The 24,334-nt window shown below is 40.3% G+C and overlaps 1 protein-coding gene across 4 annotated transcripts in view; it reads right to left on the bottom strand.

The window, feature by feature from the left end:
* Window positions 1-24,334, bottom strand: part of LOC137259053 (uncharacterized) — a 38,389-nt gene that overhangs the window by 10,858 nt on the left and 3,197 nt on the right. The window contains exon 1 of one of the 4 annotated variants that reach the window (XM_067796761.1): window positions 6,582-6,864. The exons of 1 other annotated variant lie outside the window; for it this stretch is intronic. The gene's annotated coding sequence lies outside the window, so the exon portion shown is untranslated. Of the gene's footprint in view, window positions 1-6,346; window positions 6,414-6,581; window positions 6,865-9,915; window positions 9,973-24,334 lie in introns of those variants that run through there. 2 more of the 4 variants (XM_067796765.1, XM_067796763.1) reach the window with 2 other exon arrangements.

Below are 24,334 nucleotides of genomic sequence, written 5' to 3' on the forward strand. Positions count from 1 at the left end.
AATGCTGTCACAACATTTTGCTTTCATTGCTACATTAACCTGTGGACTCCCAATTACATTATCATGACGTTGTGGCCTGATGTTGTGATACATCATTTTTGTGTCACAATAATTTGACACTAACGCATTCACCTTGTTCTAATGTTGATAGACAACCCATCAAAAGTTTAGACTCACTTAAGACACTCAAAATATGTTATGTCTGTGTATACCAGGGTTTCATTGAAGATGAATTACGCTACTAACTTGGGGGGAAACCAATGAGAATTATGCCTCAAATTGCTGTAAAACATGTAAAATATTGCATGAGAACAACTGTGTAGTTTGATGTAAAGTCTCAGTTTTGTTAGAACTTTGCCAATTTTAATTGATATTTATCGTTTCTTGAACTCAAAACAAAAACCTTACCAACGTTCCAAATTTGTTGAACAATACATCAGTTCATGTGTCAACAGTACATTTAAACAGTATGGAATATTTTACAAAATCTAGTTTACAACAGTTGATTGAAGTAAGTGGCTACATTAACACTAATGAGTCTTAACTTTTGATGGATAGTATAGTTGAACAGTTTTCCCAGTAATGAACAGTAGATATGAAACAATGCAGAAATTCACTCCAATGTTTATTCATCAATTTGCATGTTGTTTTGGTCATGTGTTTTCTGAAGCTGTAGCTGAAGTGACTTCAAGAAAGTAACTTGTCCTGACTAATTTTTTACTTGCCCTGATTTTATGACACAATGTTAGATGTTAACATTTACTGGACTATGTATCGAAGTGTACAAAAATTTCTAAGAACGATAACTCTTCTTTATTATTATTGCAGACTTTTGTGGCTACATCATGGGCAGATATGAAATGAAAATCAAGTTTATTTAAAACCATATGTGGAAATTATCTGGTAGCCCATGGACAAGCAAGATACAAGTATCTTATTGCCCAAAATGAAAAGTGACGTGTCCCAGGCGTTGGCCAGTGTTATTTTTTAACCCATGGTTGTTGTCAGCTGATTCTGGTGAATTCGCAGGAAATGCACTTATCTTTCAACACATGTTCTAAACTTCTACTGGCAAACATATTCAACTGTGGTGATGTGTGGTCTTGTGCATGAAGCTCATGTCACAACTTAGTTGAAGTTAAGCACCGTTGAGCTAAGACAGTCCTAGGATGGGTGACCGTGTTTGGTAGCTTGACTCCTGAGAGTTTCTAGGACTTCACAATGCCCCACAACGAAGCACATGTTATACATGTGGTCTCACCTCAGACAAGTGAGTTTGTTCAAAATTTCCTCTGTTCACCCAGCTGAAAATGGGTACCCAGTGGCATAAGTTATGTGACTATATGTTTGGGTTATCATGAATGGAGTGTGGCACAATATAAATGCACATATCATCATTATATTATTAACCAAGTTGGATCAGTAAAGAGAACACTTTTACAATAAGTAGGCAATGCATGGCAATGAGCAAACCCATGTGGTTCGTGGAAGATAGAGCTGATATAGGCTAGTGCATGTGCAGTGCATGACCATGAAATTGATTTCATGCATAGGAGTTTGCTGAGACAGGCCCCAGTGGGCAGCAATCATCCCTGCTGATATGAGTCAACTGTGGTCGGTGCTCAACTTATCCTTGATTGCCATTAGGGGTGGTGGAGCTGTCTTGTGCTGAAGCATTTGCTCATCATGTAGGACACAGGTTTGATTCCCATAACATATTAAGCCCTTTTCTGGTGATCAACAAGTATTGGACAGCCTAATAATCACTGTGTGCTGTTCACATTGAAAAACATACATGGAATAACAGCTGAAATGTGCGTTATTTAATTTCATCATTAATATACTTTTACTGAGTTTATATGAAGCACAGTTAAATTTTCCCATTCGTTTATAAGATGGCATTAATCTAGTCTGGACCAAACAATCATGTGATTGACATCATCAGCATTGATCAATACATTCATCAATTCACCTGACGAAGGGGAACCGAATACCCCAGAAACGTTGTAACATTCAATAAACCAGAAGTTGTCATCCATATTATTTGTCTTTTACTTCAATACCAAATTTTAATGCCTCTCAAGAATCTCAACACTAGTGATAGTTATCTCTCACAATATGCATATCAATAATCCGAGCTTAGTAATCGTTCAATAATTGCTTGAAATAGTAAACCACACCACAAAACTCATGTGGATAAAATGGGGACACAATCATATCATTGTAATGAGTGAGTGAGTGAGTTTAGTTTTACGCCACACTCATCAATATTCCAGCTATAACGCAGAGGTCTGTAAATAATTGAGACTGGACCAGACAATTCTGGGATCAACATAAGTTGATCTGCGTATATGGGAACCGATGACAGTCAACCGAGTCAATGAGCCTGACCACCTGATCCCGTTAGTTGTCTCTTACGACAAGCATAGTCGCCTTCATAACATTGTACAAACAAAACAACCACAGATTGGTTGTTAAGCCTTGATTTACACAAATATAACATTGAGAAACATACTCACTACATACTTAATTTAATGTTTCATTGTTTACAAATATAGATTAGTCTCCCGAGGTCATCAATAACTACTGATACAATCATGAACAATCAATTGATCGATTATTCAATCAATTGCTCTTGCACTTATCAATACAACTGTTATAATGTAGAAATGACAGCAAACATGTCAACTAGGTTGATCAGCCGAACCCATTTGTCACCTCACTGCAACAGTCACCAGGCTAGCTATTCTCAAAACATTCGTAGCCTTACGAACTTCTTAAGCCCATTCTCAACACATTGGCTACGATCAAAGTTACGAATTCTTAGGGCTACGAACATTTCGAGAATAAGAGCTCTGCAGACTAAATCCAATCCACTTATCCAAGGGTGTCATTTCTCAATGATTCCTTTCAATAAATCGTCTTGGAATGGTGGAATTCAGGGTACTGGGTCATACAATATGTGGCCTAGTCATTCTATCAATAAGACTCATGAGCCCCAAGTAAAATATTGTGCTGTGATCAGAGAAGCGTGAAGCTTGGTTGTGAGGTGAATTTCAGTATGGCTTGTCATTTAACAAAGGGACGGAAATGGTTTGGAGTATTTCACATAATCCTTGGTAACTACAGTGATGCTTAGATGTCATCCTGGAATTTTATGGTATAAACAAGAGGCTGTGTGTTAATGTGATGTCCTCTCCATAATGATGTTTGACAAGTTTTCCTGTTGATGACATCACTAAAACTAGTTTCATTTTATCTTGCAACGTGACAGACATTAAATGTACCAGATTGATCATGTAACACAGGATACAAAAAGATACATTTCTGTCTCTAGCAAAGCTCAGATCAGCTATAACAGAACATGCAAAAGTACAACCCATCAGTAAAAGCTGCAATCAAATATTTATGTTGCATGAACCCGGTGTACAAAATCAATTTTTGTGTCCTCAAAAAATCAATACCATCATACACTTATTAACTCTAAAACTTATTTCAACCCTGCACCTTTTCCCTATATTTAATGTGATTTATTCTGGGAATAATTTCTCACAACTAAACCAGATAATCAACAGAGATCAAGGTTATTCCATGTATATCCCTGCAGCAAGGTCAATCACAGATACACCCCTTTCTTACCCTGAGACAGTGGGGTAGCCTAGTGATTAAAGTACTGGCTTGTCATGCTGAAGATCCAGATTTGATTCCTCACATGTGTACGTGTGAACGCCAGTTTTGAGTGAGTGAGTTTAGTTTCACGCCGCACTCAAAAATATTCCAGCTATATGGCGGTGGTCTGTAAATAATCCAAACTGGACCAGACAATCCTGTGATCAACAACATGAACACTGATCTGCACAATTGCAAACCGATGACGCGTCAACCAAGTCAGCAAGCCTGACCACCCGATCCCATTAGTCGCCTCTTACGACAAGCACAGTCGCCTTTTATGCCAAGCATGGGTTGCCCAGTTTTGATGTCCTTCGCTGTCATATTGCTAGAATATTGCTAAAAGTTACATAAAACTAAAGTCACTGTCTCAGTCCTTTCCTATCCTTTGTCAATCTGCCTTTAAACCCAGTGTGAGAAATTTATGCTGGTCCTGTGGTCTGGGGCTACAAAAAATTCATCAGGACCAATAAAGGACAGGTTTGCAGTAGTCCTGGTGGCTAGTGAAGTTTGCATTGATAAGTAAACCTACAATTGTAAATCTGACCAGTGAAGTACAGACAGGACGACTAATTTAGTAATTATTGTCCACTCACTGGTCATGTGGCCTAGTGGGAAATTTTGAAAGGTTTCTTTGCCTGTGTAAATGTTAGCAGAGACCATATACTGATATGCATGTTCACCAGTATGGAATGGTATGGACCGGTATATGGTCACCGATATTATCTATAATTACTAAACAGCAATGTACTCATGCAGTTCATCAACCTCAACCTCAACTAATTACCCTTAATTCTACTTTATTCATATAGTATTCTAATTTATTCATATAGTCTCTTTTTGCATGGTATGGTATATTGCATGTTTAATGACTGTATAGGCACCTACACTGAAATGTCACATCTGTGACAATAAAGTGAGTGAGTGAGTGAGTTTAGTTTTACGCCACACTCAGCAATATTCCAGCTATATGGCGTCGGTCTGTAAAATAATCGAGTCTGGACCAGACAATCCAGTGATCAACAACATGAGCATCGATCTGCGCAATTGGGAACCGATGACATGTGTCAACCAAGTCAGCAAGCCTGACCACCCGATCCCGTTACTCGCCTCTTACGACAAGCATAGTCGCCTTTTATGGCAAGGATGGGTTGCTGAAGGCCTATTCTACCCCGGGACCTTCACGGGTCGTGACAATAAAGAAGTTTTTCATTAAGCTAGACTAATTTTATTACATGTACTTGTTTCACGGATCCACAGATCATATTTTTTCAAGAATAAAAAAAAAACATAAAACTTACTTTGACCTGCTAAAAAAATAAAATCCTTATATGTTCTTGGCCAAAAATGTAACCTTACAAGAAATGTTTTTCATACTGTGTTTGCCCCATATAGGCTTCATAAACTGCCAAAAGTAAAATACTTTTAGTATTTGCAAGTGATTTTCCTTTTTTCTCCATTTTCCCTCCCGCGTTTAGGTTTTCAGAGGACAAAATTCAGTAAAAAGAAATAAAATTGATCTGACCTTGTTGACACATTTCACAGCAAGGCATCATTTGTTAAAGTGACAATTGCTTATGTTTCATCTAAATTAATAACCTTGCTTTGTTTTGGTTTCATTGTAAATTTAATCAATTTATTTCAAGTTATAATCATGATGCTTGCTAGATTTCCTGTAGCTTGACAATGGTACAAGAATCTGTTTCAAAACATCACACTCATGAAATAAGAGAAGTTGTTATGCACAGACGTTTTTTCATATTGTACCCTCTAATCACTCAAAGAAGCTGTCCTTGAATCAAGTCTTGCATTTGTATAAAACACAGGTTATAAGACCCAACGCATAATAAATACAGATTTAAAGATGCGTACGTTAAATAACATTTCAAAAACTAACAATAACATTACGAAAATTTGGAAACATGCTATAATTTTTGAGTCGCGCATGTCACAACAACCGATTAAGCTGAATCCTACACTGCATAAGAATATATCATATTGTACATCTACATAGTGTAACAATATATCCTATTGTCCACCTAGACTGTATAACGATTTATCATATTGTACATCTACACAGTGTAACAATACATCCTATTTTCCATCTAGACTGTATAACAATATATCCTATTGTACATCTACACTGTAAAATAATATATCCTATTGTCCATCTAGACTGCAAAACAATATATCCTATTGTACATCTACACTGTAAAATAATATATCCTATTGCACATCTACATTGTATAACATTATGTCATATACTTCATGGAGCACATCATTACACTGGTATCTGAGAAATCGACTAGGAATTAGCTGAGAGTCGCGATGGAAGGTCATGTCTTGAATGTAGAACACCATCGCAATCCTCGGCAAATGAAGAGGTAGATAATATATTGGGGGAGGGTTGGGGTGTAAAACACGCAATACCTGATACCTGGTACTCACAGGCGGATCCAGAATTTGTTGTCTTGACATTTTGTGAACTGACCATTGCAATTCTGGTGAAAATGAAGTGTGCAACCCGTTTTACTAAACAGTATGCACATTCCACCTCCACTCCTTCAGCAAAAAGCTGTATCCGCCCTGCTACTGCTTATTTTTCAAGTCGTACTATTCGGCAGCTGGTTAGGGAACAAACGCTATTACTCATAAACATAACAGCAGATTTACTTACCCTGTAGATTCCATCCACATGCGCGTGAAAACCATTACGCCATGTTCTGCGACAATCGGTGCGTTTTGACCATTCAATCAAAAAAGTCTCTAACTAGCCATACATTTCAAGCGATTCACATTGCAAACACAACCATATTTTGATGTAAATCTATATTTCATCTCTAAAAAACAAGTTTGTACCATTAATCTAACAAAACTGAGGGTATATTGCTACATAAAAGGCTGCCACTTACACGATTTTGTAAAAACACCCGAGTCTGCCCATGTGCTGCTCATATGTGCATCGCGCGAAGCTGGTATTGGATACGCACTGGTAATTAACCGTCGACATGCTTAGAATTACAAAACCATGAAAGGTAAACCCATACAACACATATGCAACTTAAGTTGTTGCTAGCTACTTTTGCAAATCAGTTTGATGCCTAGGCAAATTATTGAAGACACCAAACCCACATCGACCATTTTTTTTTATACCAATACACTGCACGGCATTTGTTTACTCGCTCGGCGTTGATACGGCACTAGGCGAAAACGGTGCGATCCCAAATTGTCCCACACGGTACGTTGAAGTTATTTGGCATCAAGCACTTTGCTTTCTTTATGTGTTGCTTAAAGACATTCTAATCTGCATCACCCCCAATATGTCCCCCTCCACCCCTCCCCAGCCACAAATTATGAACGGTCCCTAAATATTCATGCCAAACATTCAAATCTGTTTAGATGAGTTAGTGAGTTGAGTTTTACGCCACTCAGCTATATGGCAATTTATAAATATTCGAATCTGGACCAGGCAATCCAGTGATCAACAGTATGAACATCGATCTGCGCAATTGGGACCCAATGACGTGTCAACGAAGGCAGCGAGCCTAGCTGACCACCCGATCCCGTTAGTCGCCACTTTTATGGCAATAGTGGGTTGCTGAAGGCCTATTCTACCCCGGATCTTCACGGGTCAGCACGGGTAGATGAAGAAGAAGAGCAGGTTTATCACAGCGCCCCTCGTGTAATGAGACCCGTAAAGGTCCCGGGGTAGAATAGGCCTTCAGCAACCCATGCTTGCTATAAAAGGCGACTATGCTTGTCGTAAGAGGCGACTAACGGGATCGGGTGGTCAGGCTTGCTGACTTGGTTGACACATGCCATCGGTTCCCAATTGCGCAGATCGATGCTCATGTTGTTGGTCACTGGAATGTCTGGTCCAGACTCGATTATTTACAGACCGACGCCATATAGCTGTAATATTGCTGAGTGCGGCGTAAAACTAAACTCACTCACTCACTCGTGTGATGATCTTCGAGTAACCCCCTGCACAACGTTACAGCTTAAGTGCCCATGGTTTTAACATTGTCGAACGGCAAATTCTGCGTCCTTATACTAGAACGTATAGAACATTTATATATGGATAAACTATCGCTTTTATTATCAACAGCCACCTATATGACAATTGCCACACAGTTATTTTTACTATAGTGAGAACCCTTGCCACCCAGAATTTTTATGGAATTTTATTTGAGAAAATGAATGCAGGTTGTGAATAAACACAGCTTTAGATGAAGAAAAGTCAATGTCATCCTGCTATTTTCATGTTCTTATTTTGAATAAGTGAGTTTGGTTTTACGCTGCTTTTAGCAATATTCATCAATATCACCACGGATCTGAGTTTGATCAGCTTTTAACCTTGAAGTATTTTTGGTGAAAGCTGGCCTTTGATGAACCTTTTACTGACCACTAAGATCGAACGTGTGGACTTTCTGGGCAGTGCGGACAACAGCAACTGGATGTAATGAGTTTTTCTAGATAAACTTTAACGCCAAAACAACTTAGCAGATTTTGATAACTTTCAATATGGAGTTTCAGTAACAAATTGTGAAAAATGCAAATTCAACTTATAAAGTCGAAAAATAACGCGATGAAAAAAGCACCGCGAAATCAGTGTTCAAACGATTCACTAATTTCACCTCAGCGCTGGGGTGCTGTGCTGCGCTGTGCTGTGCTGCGCTGCGCGGGTGCGCAGTGATTTGGTTCCCCGGGCTTGAACCGGGAAGGCGATTCGTAAAAACACAGCAAGTGATGTGTGCAAGGATTACCACTGTGGCCTAAGCTGGCGAACAAGAGATGTTTGTGATTACCAACATCGTGGGTTTGCAGTAATAAAAATACACTAGTCCCATATCTAGTTTCAGATTTGGACAAGTTTTCAAGAACGTGTAGCAATAGAGATACTTTCTTCATTGCCAACGATTGCTCAGCCTGAGAGCTATTTTTTTTAAATACATGCCCATGGAAACAAACCATACAAACCATTTATATACACACAATGAGCCCTCAGCGTATCGACAAATGAACCAGCCAATCAAAGACTTCGTTACACTTGAGTGCACACTCACCCGCTCTAACTGGTTTCGAGTGCTTCTTTGGAGGGAAGTAATCCGAATACAAACTTATGCAATTTTCGAAATTGCACCCTTACATTTTTGTTTCTTTGTTTTTATCAATTATCAATGTAAAATCTTTCTCTACTCACAGAGGTGTCTTGTCATATGTTCCTACTAAGGAAGATATGACACGTAACCTCTGTGGGAAGAGAATTATGTATATTATACGTCATGAATAAGTGATAATGGTGCTGTAATTTTATTAGTGACCTACAAAAAATATGCGTTTTGCACACGAAAAAAGTAACTTGCCACATACTTGCTAGTGCTGTGAGTGCAAAGATGATTAGTGCAGTGTTAAATGTTTTATGTATAATGCTTTATTATTTTTTATACGTTACCACGCCAAACCAGATATGTGAGCTAGCGCTGAAAAAACACATTAAATCGGTAAAGAAACTGAATATTTTGTTATTATTTTTTAAATTTTGGGGTCATTATTGTCTGGGCGACTATTGTCCTAGACCTTCCATGGGCGTAGCTACCGTTATAAGAAAAGGAAGCGCACGCATATAAGAAGACTTGTCATGTTCTATATGCTGCGCAATCCCATTTGCGCTACAGTTTTCCTGTGCCCGTACATTTGTGCTTAAGCGGTTGGACAAGCCCTCAATGCTATCAAAATATGACGATTTGTAACCTATCGACCTCGTACGAAAAAAAATACTTGCTACGATCCTGCCTTCACGCGCAACGTAAAAAAAGGCTGACTTTGGTTTGGCGTTTTCGCGATTATAATGCCGTTTTGACGCAGTGCGACGTGCCATATACAAACGTATTGAATAGTTGTTTGATACACGCACGCACGCACGCACGCACGCACGCACGCACGCACGCACGCACGCACGCACGCACGCACACACATACGTAAGAATCACCATGCGCCAGGTTATGACGTAGTGAATGTTGTTTTGGTGCCCGTGACGCTTTGCCTGGCCCAAGCCAGGGTGGGGGCAAAACCTTGAATATCTTCTTCAGGCTGAGGTTTCCACGGCCACGGTGATCTGACATAAAGTCCTAAATGTCATACCCCATTTCTCAGAACTCCCAACTCCCAAACAGTAGGCCTACATGTACTTGTACCACATACATATGTTCCACTGATGGACTAGTTCTCTATTTTTAATCCTACCTACCTGTTCCTCTCAGCAGCTGCCCTGTTGCCGTCTATGCTGTTCGCGGATGTATGCTCTCATGCCAAACTCGACTATTGATTATTTTTGCCGTCCTTGAAAGACCAGAGGCTTGTGAACAGAGACTTGTTGAGATGTCAACCATGCGTGTTATTATTGTATACCGAGCCAAAAAAGAAACTTCACATTGTTTCTTCAGGGCACTATAAAAGAACAAGAGATGGACGTCGAGAATGGAGACTGACAGCCCGCAACCGATTTCGAATGGTCTGTGAGGACAGTCGACATCTAAACATCTCAGCCCTGGTTTGTGTAGCCGGCAGAAATCTGTCACGTAGGTGCCGTAGGGCGATTTGACGGTCTTCTGCTCCTGACGTCACACTTGGACGACCCGACCTTGGGCGATCAGAAGTGGTGCCAGTTTGTTGTAGACGACCTCGCAAGTCATACACAGAACCACGGCTGCATCCCATTGCTCTTGCGACGTCAATAACCGATCTTCCCGCTTGCAGCATGACAACAGCACGTTCACGTTGCGCATTTGACAATCATGGCATTTAAAGTACCGTTAGAACTGTGGTTTAAAAGTGTTTATTTTCAATTCTTGAGGCCAATGCAAACACGTGCAAATGAAGAAAACTTCGATGCGAAGATCACGTGATCGACTGCATGTGCAAAACCTGATTTTACTCTTACGTCATTAACACGACGAATGGATGGGTTTGAGTGGGTTTTGGTAACGTTTTTCTAGAGTCGAAAGATTGGATACCATCTCGGATACATATATGTATCATCAGAGAAAAATTATTCATCATTTTTCAGAATTACATTTTGTGAAGTTCCTTTTTTGACTCAGTATACATGTTCCCATCGCCTGATGTAAGATCCTGGTTGGAACCGGGAAAGAATCCTCCAAAAATGACATCAAATGAATATCGATAAGTCGTTTTCCTTACCTTTCAGTCATAATTTATAGGTGTGATTCTGTCATATATCAAAGGTAAACATTCAAGATCTTTTAAGTATCGCCTCAAGGACTAATGTGCGTACCTGATCGCCTGCGTGGTGTAGTGGTTAGAGCGTCCGCCCGGAGAGGTCGCGGGTTAGATCCCCGCCGCAAAAAAAGACGTTAAAATATTGTCCTTGTTGATACTGGCGCTAGGCATTAATGGGTACGTCAGGGATTAGTCGGCACGTAGTCAGTATTAATCTATTATGTGTTTGAGTAGGTAGTTATGCTTAACTGTGGCATGGTATCTGAGTGAGTGAGTGAGTGAGTTTAGTTATACGCTGCTTTTAGCAATATTCCAGCAATATCACGCGGGGGACACCAGAAATGTGAGCTAGCGCTATAAAATCGGCTAAGTCTGGGCAAGTACAAGCAAGCACACATACACACGCATGTGCGTCGTCATTCTATGAGAGACCATTAAACCATTAAAACCCATTTCCCTCATATTATTATTATTTTGAACCCCTCTAGCAGACATGTGAAATGACATTTGACTTCTTTTCAGCCCTTTCCAGGCCCCCCTAAGTAATTGAAGGAATTACAGCAAATTTGAAGGAATTGCATCTCAAATGTAAACAAACGCAGCCCACTAGCGAAACAATTGCAGCGATATCGGTAGTTTAGCGGTAATAACAGAAACACATCGGCCCTATCGGAAGCAATGTCGGTAATACTGGAAACACGATCGGCCATCTTCGGAGATTTTTCGGTCGCGAGCGGAAACTCACGCAGCAAAACATGGCGTCGTTGGAAGAAGCACCCGTCTCGGTGAGATTTGTTTTTAGTTCCTACTATTACATTTTCATACTTATCCATCTTTGACCACCCGCGTTGAATTCGTTTAGGTATGAGGTGTTGTCGGGGCAATAGCTTATGTTTTTAGGAAAAGATTGTCACTGCAGAAGAGTGTCACAAGTCATGCCCCTGGAGATTGTTTACATCTGAACATCGAAGTCGTGCCGATGATTACGAACATCATGAACGTGCGCCATGAAGAAGTTTATGAGCCATACTTTTTCTTGCTACGAAGTGCAATTGACAAATTTAAACACATTTTACAAAAAAAATGATGTTATACCTGGCGCACGTTCGTAATCATCGGCACGACTTCGATGTTCAGATGTAAACAAACTACAGGGGCATGACTTGTGACACTCTCCTAGAGTGACTATCTTTTCCTAAAAACATAAGCTATTGCCCCGACAACACCTCATACCTAAACGCATTCAACACGGGTGGTCAAAGATGGATAAGTATAAAAATGTAATAGTAGAAACTAAAAACAAATCTCACCGAGACGGGTGCTTCTTCCAACGACGCCATGTTTTGCTGCGTGAGTTTCCGCTCGCGACCGAAAAATCTCCGAAGATGGCCGATCGTGCTTCCAGTATTACCGACATTGCTTCCGATAGGGCCGATGTATTTCTGTTATTACCGCTAAATTACCAATATCGCTGCTATTGTTTCGCGAGTGGGCTGCGTTTGTTTACATTTGAGATGCAATTCCTTCAAATTTGCTGTAATTCCTTCAATTACTTATAGGGGGGCCTGCTTTCAAAGTGATTATATTTCAGCATGCGAGTTTGTGTATTGCGTAAGCATAGGACATACGAGGTTTCCATAAAATCTTGGATCATGTTTGTGTTGCGTTTCTTTTGTTCATGAGGCTGAATGAATAGAATGGAAACGAGAGCCTTGGTCAAAAGTGTCATTTTACATTCTAACGTGCTGTTATAGTGTCTACTTCAGCCCAGCCATGTCCAAATATTTCTAAAGACTAAAAAACTATGTACCAAGGCCATATAATATTTAGTTGTTATTATTATTCAGTCTGCATTCTTAAATTTTCTCACTACCATAGCGTACATTGTTTTGTCAGCTACCCTGTTCCTCTTTGTCACTCCCATTAATTACCTTTATTGGTCACCCCCAATTGGAACCGATGACATATGCCAACCAAGTCAGCAAGCCTGACCACCCGATCCCGTTAGTCGTCTCTTACGACAAGCACAGTCGCCTTTTATGGATGGCAAGCATGGGTTGCTGAAGGCCTATTTTACCCCGGAACCTTCACGTGTAAACTAAAGAAGCTCGAACTAAACTATGCTTAGTTCTCTTCATCTGATACCGAACACATTCCAGTCACCCTATCCACCCGTTTATAACTGGTGTATTCATTTGTCATTATCAACGTATTCATTCGTTTTCGTCGATGTAATATTCATTCGTTTTCGCCAATGTAATGTTCATCCTAATCATGAGCTAATTTTCCTTGTCAACCGTATCCACCCGTTGACAGTGCTTAGAGGCGGGGGTAGTCTAGTGGTTAAAGCGTTCGCTCGTCACGTCGAAGATCTGTGTTTGAATCCCCACATGGGTATAACGTGTGAAGCCAATTTCTGGTGTCCCTTACCGTGATATTGCTGGAGTATTGCTAAAAGTGGAATAAAACCATCCTCACTCATTCCAAAGGGCTTAATCAGCACATGCCTGTAAAGGATATAGTGCACACCTAAAGGTAGTCCTCTTCGATTTGTCAAATTCCAAAATTATTTCTGCTACATGATGTAGCTGTGAAAGTGCTGGAATATTGCTGGAATATTGCTAAAATCGGCGTAAACCAAACTTATTCACTCCACCTGTGTGGGCACGCTTTCTGGAATCAAGACATGTGCCTGCCTCAGTTCCTGACATTCTACTCAAGATGCCACGACGATGTTCGTATGTGACACCTTACATGCTTAAGTGGCCCATCAAAGATGCCGTGGAGTATACGGCTGTACGATACAATATTATTCAGAAACAAGCTGTCAAAAACACTTTGCATGTCTATGTCAGCGCCAGTGTGACGTGACAATTTTCACAAAGAGTCTTTGAACAGTTTTTACACGTCTACTCGTACATACATGAATAATGTATGACGCACAGATAAACTGACAGTATCAGGTTGTTTAAATCGTTCACATCCGTCTTTCTGATTATATCATAGGCGGATCCAGAGGGCGGACCCCACCCCTATTTTCTCCCTAACATTTATTAAATGACCTTTGAAAACAGGTGAAATCCCTCCTTCTTAAGAACAACGTTCAAAGAATTGGACGTACCGGTTACGAACGTGTCCAGCGTATTTCCCCCTTGTGAGTTGTACCGAGTGACCCCGTGGAATGTTTCGCGGTTGTCATTGAATTTGCTGTGTATCTCGGGTAGATTACCTCGACCTTCCTCAAGTATGCACCCGTGTCATTCATGTTGGTTTGTAATTCATTTCTGATAAGTTGACAGCGTGCAATCTGGCAGATAGTTATCATGTTTCCGGGAAAGATTTTATCGCTTTTGTTAACTGCTGAACATTAGAGATGTGACGTCACATTAATGTTTTCATGGCTTTATTATGAGTGAGTGAGTTTAGTTTTACGCCGCACTCAGCATTATTCCGACTATATGGCGGCGGTCTGTAAATAATCGAGTCTGGACCAGACAATCCAGTGATCAACAACATGAGCATCGATCTGCGCACTTGGGAACCGATCACATGTGTCAACCAAGTCAGCGAGCCTGACCATCCGATCCCGTTAGTCGTCTCGTACGACAAGCACAGTCGCCTTTTATGGCAGGCATGAGTTGCCGAAGGCCTATATATTCTACCCTGAGACCTTTTCGGGTCGGCCTTATTATGACGCAACAAGGTCCAGTCAATCGTATAGCATAAACAATTTTGAATTTGACGAATGGAAGAGGATGCACTATATCCTTTAAGGGTTATGTGGTGATTGAGCCATTTAGTGTGAGTGAGTATGGTATCACGTAGCCTTTTGTAATACCCCAGTAATATCACGGTGAGGGACAACAGACATGGGCTTCAGATTTTGTGCTCATGTGGGGAGTCGAATCTGGATCTTCAACGTGACGAGCGAACGCTTTAACCACTAGCCTACCCCCCCCCCCCCCCCCCCCCCCCAGAGCTGGATAGAAATAAGAACAAAACCATGTTTATCTCTACTTGATGATAGTGAACTGTCACATTATCAGCAAACTGCATTGTCTGAAACTGCTTTTTGATAACTTCTTATGTCACACAGCTTATGATACGTTGACTGAACTAATATTACCATTTTGTCACCATATTTGAAATGAGTATTGATTTGAAATGTCTTCAAAATTATCAATTGTTGGAAACTGTCACATTTATTTTGTTTAACTTCTGTCAGACCGAATGAGACTGAAAAGTTGCATGTATTTGTTGAGTAGCGTCCATTATTGCAATGTCCCATTGTTACACAAGAAGAAACGCTGTAGTGAGAACAACTGTGCGATAAAAAGCTTTAATGGTCCATTGTATGCACTGATATAAATCTCAACATAGCTTTCATGCATCTTAAACATGTTGTGGCTGTGAAGATATACATAGTGAAATAACTGAAAAAATATGTAAGACCGATTTTATGTGGGTAAAAACATAGGACATCTACTGAATCAGAGTGAGTGAGTTTAGTTTTATGCCACACTCAGCATTATTCCAGCTATATGGCGGCGGTCTGTAAATAATCGAGTCTGGACCAGACAATCCAGTGATCGACAACATCAGCATTGATCAGCGCAATTGGGAACCAATGGCACGTGTCAACCAAGTCAGCGAGCCTGATCACCCGATCTCGTTAGTCGCTTCTTATGACAAGCACAATCGCCTTTAATGGCAAGCATGGGTTGCTGAAGGCCGAACCTTCACGGGTCTATTGAATCAGACGCTCAGTCTTGGTGACTTTGTTGATTGTCATTGTATCCGGGTGGGGCTTGATCCTCAGTAACTCACGCTTGTCGTAAGTGGCGACTAACGAGAATCGGGTGGTCTGGCTCGCAGACCTGGTTGATACATACCATCGTACCCCTGGTGCGTTGATCCACAGACAAATGGGGTATCCTTTGTTTAGGCGGGGTACCGCATAATGGACCCTCAGTTTTAGCTGAAATCAGGCATTAACAGAACCCCAGCTTCTATTTCACTCACTAGATCATTAACTTCATTTATTGGATCATTAACTTCACTTATTGGATCATTAACTTCATTCACTAGATCATTAACTCCATTCACTAGATCATTAACTTCATTCACTGGATCATTAACTTCATTCACTAGATCATTAACTTTATTCACTAGATCATTAACTTCATTCACTAGATCATTAACTTCATTCACTAGATCATTAACTTCATTCACTAGATCATTAACTCCATTCACTAGATCATTAACTTCATTCATAAGATCATTAACTCCATTCACTAGATCATTAACTCCATTCACTACATCATTAACTTCATAATAATAATAATAATGACTCGAGAAATGTAATACTCTTCATCTGAAACGTGGCAAGGTAACTAATGATGGATCGGTCATGTTACAAGGGGGAGGAGTTATTGAGCATCTTGTGGAAGATCAGGCCTACACCTTTCTTGGAATGCAAGTTCGAGACAAGCTCCAGAATGCCCAGATTCAAGATAAACTTCGGGCCGAGTATAAATCTCGTTTAAAGAAAATCTGGAGTTCAGAGCTAAATGCTCGAAACAAAGTCAAAGCCACCAATACCTTTGCTGTGCCAGTCCTCTCCTATTTCTTTGGAGTAGTTGATTGGACAAAACAAGACATCCAGAATCTTGACCGCCTGACCAGAAGGATCATGTCTGATAACAGAGCACACCACCCTCGTTCCTCTCTTAATCGTTTATATATGCCAATCAATTCTGGAGGTCGGGGTTTGATTAATGTGGAAGCTCTTCATGACAGAATGTTATTGTGTACTTTTGCACATATTTATTTGTCAGATGATCCTCTGGTGATGCACGTCAAGATTCATGATGAAAGCAAGGAATTCCACAGCTACTTTAAGCGTGCCAAGGTTGTTGGACACAATTTGAAATTTGAAGTTGATTTTGTTGATGGCGATGTACTGCTGGACGGTACAGTGATGGGAGTAAACCAGGTGAAGTCTTTCACCAAGTCTGCCCAGAGTCGGTCCTTTGTGGAGAAGCTGTCTGAGAAGCCATTGCATCGTGTGTATATGCAGTGTGTGGAACAGAACAGCAATCCAACCGACTCCTTCGCCTGGATGAAGTCGGCTGGTCTCAAATGTGAAACTGAGGGCTTCCTTTTTGCTGCTCAGGACCAGTCACTTCCCACTCGCAATCGCCAGAATGTGATTCTCAAAGAAAATATCAATATGAAATGTCGTCTTTGCAATGAATTTACAGAGACTGTCCAACACCTTGTCAGTGGATGCCCTTCCTTGGCACAAACAGCATATCTTAAAAGACATGATGGCATGGCTCGCTGCTTTTATTATCGTCTCCGCCATGCCTGTGGCTTTGACTCTGAGGTCCATCCATGGTACGACCCTGAACATGTTCAGGGCGTCCTGGAAAATGATGCTTTTAAACTTCTCTGGAATAGGCCAATATACAGCCTGAGACGAATTCCAGCCAACAAACCTGATCTTGTCCTTTTTGATAAAGCCAATGAAATTATTTATATCATAGAATTTTCTGTCCCTTTTGACAGCAATGTGATTGGCAAGATTCAGGAAAAGCATGATAAATATGCGGACCTCGCCTTTGAAATGTCTCGCTTGCATCCCAAGTACACTGTCGTCAGGCTCCCCATTGTTCTCGGTGCCCTTGGTTTGGTACCTCCTGATCTCTTGGCGCAGATCAGGAGAGTGCCCGGGTTCTCCACCGGGAGCACAGCCCTTCTGACAATCTGGGTAATGCAGAAGGCTGCAGTGTTGGGGAGCCTTCATATTCTCCGAAAAGTTCTTGGTGGGTTCGACTAGGCAGTGTTTCCTGGGAGAAGTCCCATTCGCTGTCTGGGCTGCGTGTAGAGGGGGTGAGGGCCCTGAGCTGATGATGAGCTTGACCAGCCTGACTGTGCCAGGATCACCCAAACCCTCTCTGCTGCATTTCTATCTCAATCTGTAAAAAAAAAATAATAATAATAATGATAATAGCAAAATGCTCAAGTGGCAGCAGACCCAAAACTTCTGATGGACGTCCGCGTCAACCTCTTCCCTCTTCCTGGTGGAAACTCTTCCGAGAAAGAGCCAATTGGCCCCGAAATTTTGGACCCTCACTCTTCCTCTTCTTCAGTTGCAGACCTTACCGAAAACCCTGTTTATATTTTGTTTACATCTATTTATGAGGAAATTTGTAATTTACCTTTAGAGAAACGCAGGCCAATTAAACAACTAAACGTGTCTTTTCCCAAAAAGGAAATTGATTTACTTAATGAAATTATCTCTTTAAAACTTCCTGCGGACTGTTCGTTACATGAAGTAAATTGTTGTGTCTATGCTGCCGCTCGAACTTTGGAGGAACTTCACACAGTTTCCAAAGAACAATCTCCCAATACTAAGAACAATAAACGAAAGAAAAACCGGTTTCAAGTTAAACTAACAGAAACAAGAAAACATATTTCCTGGATAGAGCTGTGCCTGAAATTAAGATCATTAGGGAATCCCATGTCTAAACGACAAAAGGCAATTTGGAGAAAATTAAAATTACAGTACAAAACAACAAAAGAAAAGGTACTGCTCCAAATTGTCGATTCCCTTAAGGCAAAAATAAAAGTTTGGACTGAAAGAAAGAAAAAATGGGAAAAGAAAAACAAATTTATCAAACAAAATAAACTTTTCAAAAATAATGAAAAGCAATTCTATAGGCAACTTAAAACAGGTGGTGATGGTGAGCATGATAAACGGCCTCCCATGGCTGCCAATGAAAGGTTCTGGAAACAGTTGTGGTCTGTACCCGGCGACTGTAACCTGGAGGCACCATGGGTTAGTGATTATGACCATGCAATGCATGAGAAAGTAACTAGGTCGTTTGTCTGTTACATCTCCCCAGATTGCCTGAAAAGTGTCATTAAAAAGTCCAAATCTAATACAGCTCCAGGGCCTGATGGCATTCGAAACCGGTATTGGAAACTGTTTCCCTGTGTCCAAACACCATTGCTTCACTGTTTCAATTCTCTTGTGGACACAGGTGATGTTCCTCCATGGTTCTGCAAAGGTCGCACAATACTCCTTCCCAAAAAGGGAGACTTGACTGATCCCAAAAGCTTCCGCCCTATCACGTGTTTGAATACTCAATATAAATTATTCACAGGGTGTTTAACAAACCTCGTGTCATCTTACTGCTCGTCCAATGAGATAATTTACAGAGAGCAGAAGGGGGCGAGAAAGGGATGTTGGGGGTGCAAGGATCAACTTCTTGTACAGAAAATGATTTTGGAAGAGGCTAAAACATACCACCGCAACCTCTCCATGTGCTGGATAGACTACAAAAAGGCATATGACTCTGTCCCTCACGAATGGATTCTGAAGTCTCTTCAGTGTATTGACCTCCCTGAGCGACTACTTGATTTACTCAAGTCTTTAATGAGCTGCTGGTCGACTCAACTTGAGATGTACTCGCAAGGAGAGGTGCAGACTTCGGAATCTATTCCAATCAGAAGGGGAATTTTCCAGGGGGACTCCTTCAGTCCTTTGCTTTTTTGTCTGTCTCTGAATCCTTTGAGTTTTCTGCTCAATAGGGAGGAGGGCTATCATCCCGGACCTCCTCAGCACAGATCCCCAACACCTCTTACTCATCTCCTCTATATGGATGACATCGAGCTCCTTGTCAAAGGAGAGACCAATTTGAAAGAACAGGTTCTCCTTGTCGAGTCCTTCTCTAATGATATTGGCATGACATTTGGACTCGACAAATGTAATACTCTTCATCTGAAACGTGGCAAGGTAACTAATGATGGATCGGTCAAGTTACAAGGGGGAGGAGTTATTGAGCATCTTGTGGAAGATCAGGCCTACACCTATCTTGGAATGCAAGTTCGAGACACGCTCCAGAATGCCCAGATTCAAGATAAACTTCGGGCCGAGTATAAATCTCGTTTAAAGAAAATCTGGAGTTCAGAGCTAAATGCTCGAAACAAAGTCAAAGCCACCAATACCTTTGCTGTGCCAGTCCTCTCCTATTCCTTTGGAGTAGTTGATTGGACAAAACAAGACATCCAGAATCTTGACCGCCTGACCAGAAGGATCATGTCTGATAACAGAGCACACCACCCTCGTTCCTCTCTTAATCGTTTATATATGCCAATCAATTCTGGAGGTCGGGGTTTGATTAATGTGGAAGCTCTTCATGACAGAATGTTATTGTGTACTTTTGCACATATTTATTTGTCAGATGATCCTCTGGTGATGCACGTCAAGATTCATGATGAAAGCAAGGAATTCCACAGCTACTTTAAGCGTGCCAAGGTTGTTGGACACAATTTGAAATTTGAAGTTGATTTTGTTGATGGCGATGTACTGCTGGACGGTACAGTGATGGGAGTAAACCAGGTGAAGTCTTTCACCAAGTCTGCCCAGAGTCGGTCCTTTGTGGAGAAGCTGTCTGAGAAGCCATTGCATCGTGTGTATATGCAGTGTGTGGAACAGAACAGCAATCCAACCGACTCCTTTGCCTGGATGAAGTCGGCTGGTCTCAAATGTGAAACTGAGGGCTTCCTTTTTGCTGCTCAGGACCAGTCACTTCCCACTCGCAATCGCCAGAATGTGATTCTTAAAGAAAATATCAATATGAAATGTCGTCTTTGCAATGAATTTACAGAGACTGTCCAACACCTTGTCAGTGGATGCCCTTCCTTGGCACAAACAGCATATCTTAAAAGACATGATGGCATGGCTCGCTGCTTTTATTATCGTCTCCGCCATGCCTGTGGCTTTGACTCCGAGGTCCATCCATGGTATGACCCTGAACATGTCCAGGGCGTCCTGGAAAATGACAGCTACAAACTTCTCTGGAATAGGCCAGTATACAGCCTGAGACGAATTCCAGCCAACAAACCTGATCTTGTCCTTTTTGATAAAGCCAATGAAATTATTTATATCATAGAATTTTCTGTCCCTTTTGACAGCAATGTGATTGGCAAGATTCAGGAAAAGCATGATAAATATGCGGACCTCGCCCTTGAAATGTCTCGCTTGCATCCCAAGTACACTGTCGTCAGGCTCCCCATTGTTCTCGGTGCCCTTGGTTTGGTACCTCCTGATCTCTTGGCGCAGATGAGGAGAGTGCCCGGGTTCTCCACCGGGAGCACAGCCCTTCTGACAATCTGGGTAATGCAGAAGGCTGCAGTGTTGGGGAGCCTTCATATTCTCCGAAAAGTTCTTGGTGGGTTCGACTAGGCAGTGTTTCCTGGGAGAAGTCCCATTCGCTGTCTGGGCTGCGTGTAGAGGGGGCGAGGGCCCTGAGCTGATGATGAGCTTGACCAGCCTGACTGTGCCAGGATCACCCGAACCCTCTCTGCTGCATTTCAATTTTTTAATCTGTAAAATAATAATAATAATAATAATAATGCACATTTATAATGTGCCTTTTCCACGCCCTTAGGTATGCTCAAAGCGCTACAGAAATAAATAGAAATATGTACAAAGATGAAGATGGGTTAAATTATGTGAAGTATAATGAGAAAAGGTGGGTTTTCAGTTTTGCTTTGAAACTGTCAAAACTTTTGGAGTCTTTGATATCACATGGAAGAGCATTCCAGAGGACTGGTGCTGTGTAGGAGAAGCTGCGGTGTCCGAAAGATTTCAGTCTGTAGGTGGGTATCACAAGAATATTCTGAGAGTTGGAACGGAGGGTGCGGGCTGGTACATATGGGCGAAGCAGGTTAGACAGGTAGGAAGGGGCCAAGCCACGAAGACATTTATATGTCAGGCAGAGTATTTTGAAGTCAATTCTTGCTTTGACTGGTAGCCAGTGGAGTTCTTTCAGGATAGGAGTGATGTGGGCACATTTGGAAGTTCTACTGATAATGCAGGCAGAGGTGTTTTGTATCCTCTGCAGTTTAACAGCCAGATTGGAGTTAATGCCAGAAAGAACACTGTTACAATAGTCGAGCCTGGATGTTACCAGAGCTCGAACCAGGGCTTGAGTTGCTGCAGAAGTCAAGTACTGGCGAATGTTGCTGATCGACCGGAGATGGAAGAAGCATACTTTGCTCACTTGGTTGACATGGGCATTGAACGTCAAAGAAGAATCAATGTGAACGCCAAGATTCCTCACAACATCTGATGGGCAGATATCCGCATCTGCAACTTTGAGGATGACAGCTTCCACCTTGCTTAGATGTTGTCTTGTGCCTACAAGGAGAGCTTCGGTTTTCGTGTCGTTCAGCTTGAGCTTAATTCATTCACTAGATCATTAACTTCATTCACTAGATCATTTACTTTATTCACTAGATCATTAACTTCATTCACTAGATCATTAACTTCATTCACTGGATCATTAACTTCATTCACTAGATCATTAACTTCATTCACTAGATCATTAACTTCATTCACTAGATCATTAACTTCATTCACTGGATCATTAACTTCATTCACTAGATCATTTACTTTATTCACTAGATCATTAACTTCATTCACTGGATCATTAACTTCATTCACTAGATCATTAACTTCATTCACTAGATCATTAACTTCATTCACTAGATCATTAACTTCATTCACTAGATCATTAACTTCATTCACTGGATCATTAACTTCATTCACTAGATCATTAACATCATTCACTAGATCATTAACTTCATTCACTAGATCATTAACTTCATTCACTAGATCATTAACTTCATTCACTGGATCATTAACTTCATTCACTAGATCATTAACTTCATTCACTGGATCATTAACTTCATTCACTAGATCATTAACTTCATTCACTAGATCATTAACTTCATTCACTAGATCATTTACTTTATTCACTAGATCATTAACTTCATTCACTAGATCATTAACTTTATTCACTAGATCATTAACTTCATTCACTGGATCATTTTCTTCATTCACTAGATCATTAACTTCATTCACTGGATCATTAACATCATTCACTAGATCATTAACTTCATTCACTAGATCATTAACTTCATTCACTAGACCATTAACTTCATTCACTAGATCATTAACTTCATTCACTAGATCATTAACTTCATTCACTAGATCATTAACTAGATCATTAACTTCATTCACTAGATCATTAACTTCATTCACTAGACCATTAACTTCATTCACTAGATCATTAACTTCATTCACTAGATCATTAACTTCATTCACTAGATCATTAACTTCATTCACTAGACCATTAACTTTATTCACTAGATCATTAACTTCATTCACTAGATCATTAACTTCATTCACTAGATCATTAACTTCATTCACTAGATCATTAACTTCATTCACTGGATCATTAACATCATTCACTAGATCATTAACTTCATTCACTAGATCATTAACTTCATTCACTAGATCATTAACTTCATTCACTAGACCATTAACTTTATTCACTAGATCATTAACTTCATTCACTAGACCATTAACTTCATTCACTGGATCATTAACATCATTCACTAGATCATTAACTTCATTCACTAGATCATTAACTTCATTCACTAGACCATTAACTTTATTCACTAGATCATTAACTTCATTCACTAGACCATTCACTTCATTCACTGGATCATTAACTTCATTCACTAGATCATTAACTTCATTCACTAGACCATTAACTTCATTCACTGGATCAATAACTTCATTCACTGGATCATTAACTTCATTCACTAGATCATTAACTTCATTCACTGGATCATTAACTTTATTCACTAGATCATTAAGTTCATTCACTAGATCATTAACTTCATTCACTGGATCATTAACTTCATTCACTAGATCATTAACTTCATTCACTAGATCATTAACTTCATTCACTAGATCATTAACTGCATTCACTAGATCACTAACTTCATTCACTAGATCATTAACTGCATTCACTAGATCACTAACTTCATTCACTGGATCATTAACTTCATTCACTAGATCATTAACTTCATTCACTGGATCATTAACTTCATTCACTAGATCATTAACTTCATTCACTAGATCATTAACTTCATTCACTGGATCATTAACTTCATTCACTAGATCATTAACTTCATTCACTAGATCATTAACTTCATTCACTGGATCATTAACTTCATTCACTAGATCATTAACTTCATTCACTAGATCATTTACTTCATTCACTAGATCATTTACTTCATTCACTGGATCATTAACTTCATTCACTAGACCATTCACTTCATTCACTGGATCATTAACTTCATTCACTAGATCATTAACTTCATTCACTGGACCATTAACATCATTCATTGGATCATTAACTTTATTCACTAGATCATTAACTTCATTCACTAGATCATTAACTTCATTCACTAGATCATTAACTTCATTCACTGGATCATTAACTTCATTCACTAGATCATTAACTTCATTCACTGGATCATTAACTTCATTCACTGG

This window comes from Haliotis asinina, chromosome 12, assembly GCF_037392515.1.
Source record: "Haliotis asinina isolate JCU_RB_2024 chromosome 12, JCU_Hal_asi_v2, whole genome shotgun sequence".
NCBI lineage: Eukaryota > Metazoa > Mollusca > Gastropoda > Lepetellida > Haliotidae > Haliotis > Haliotis asinina.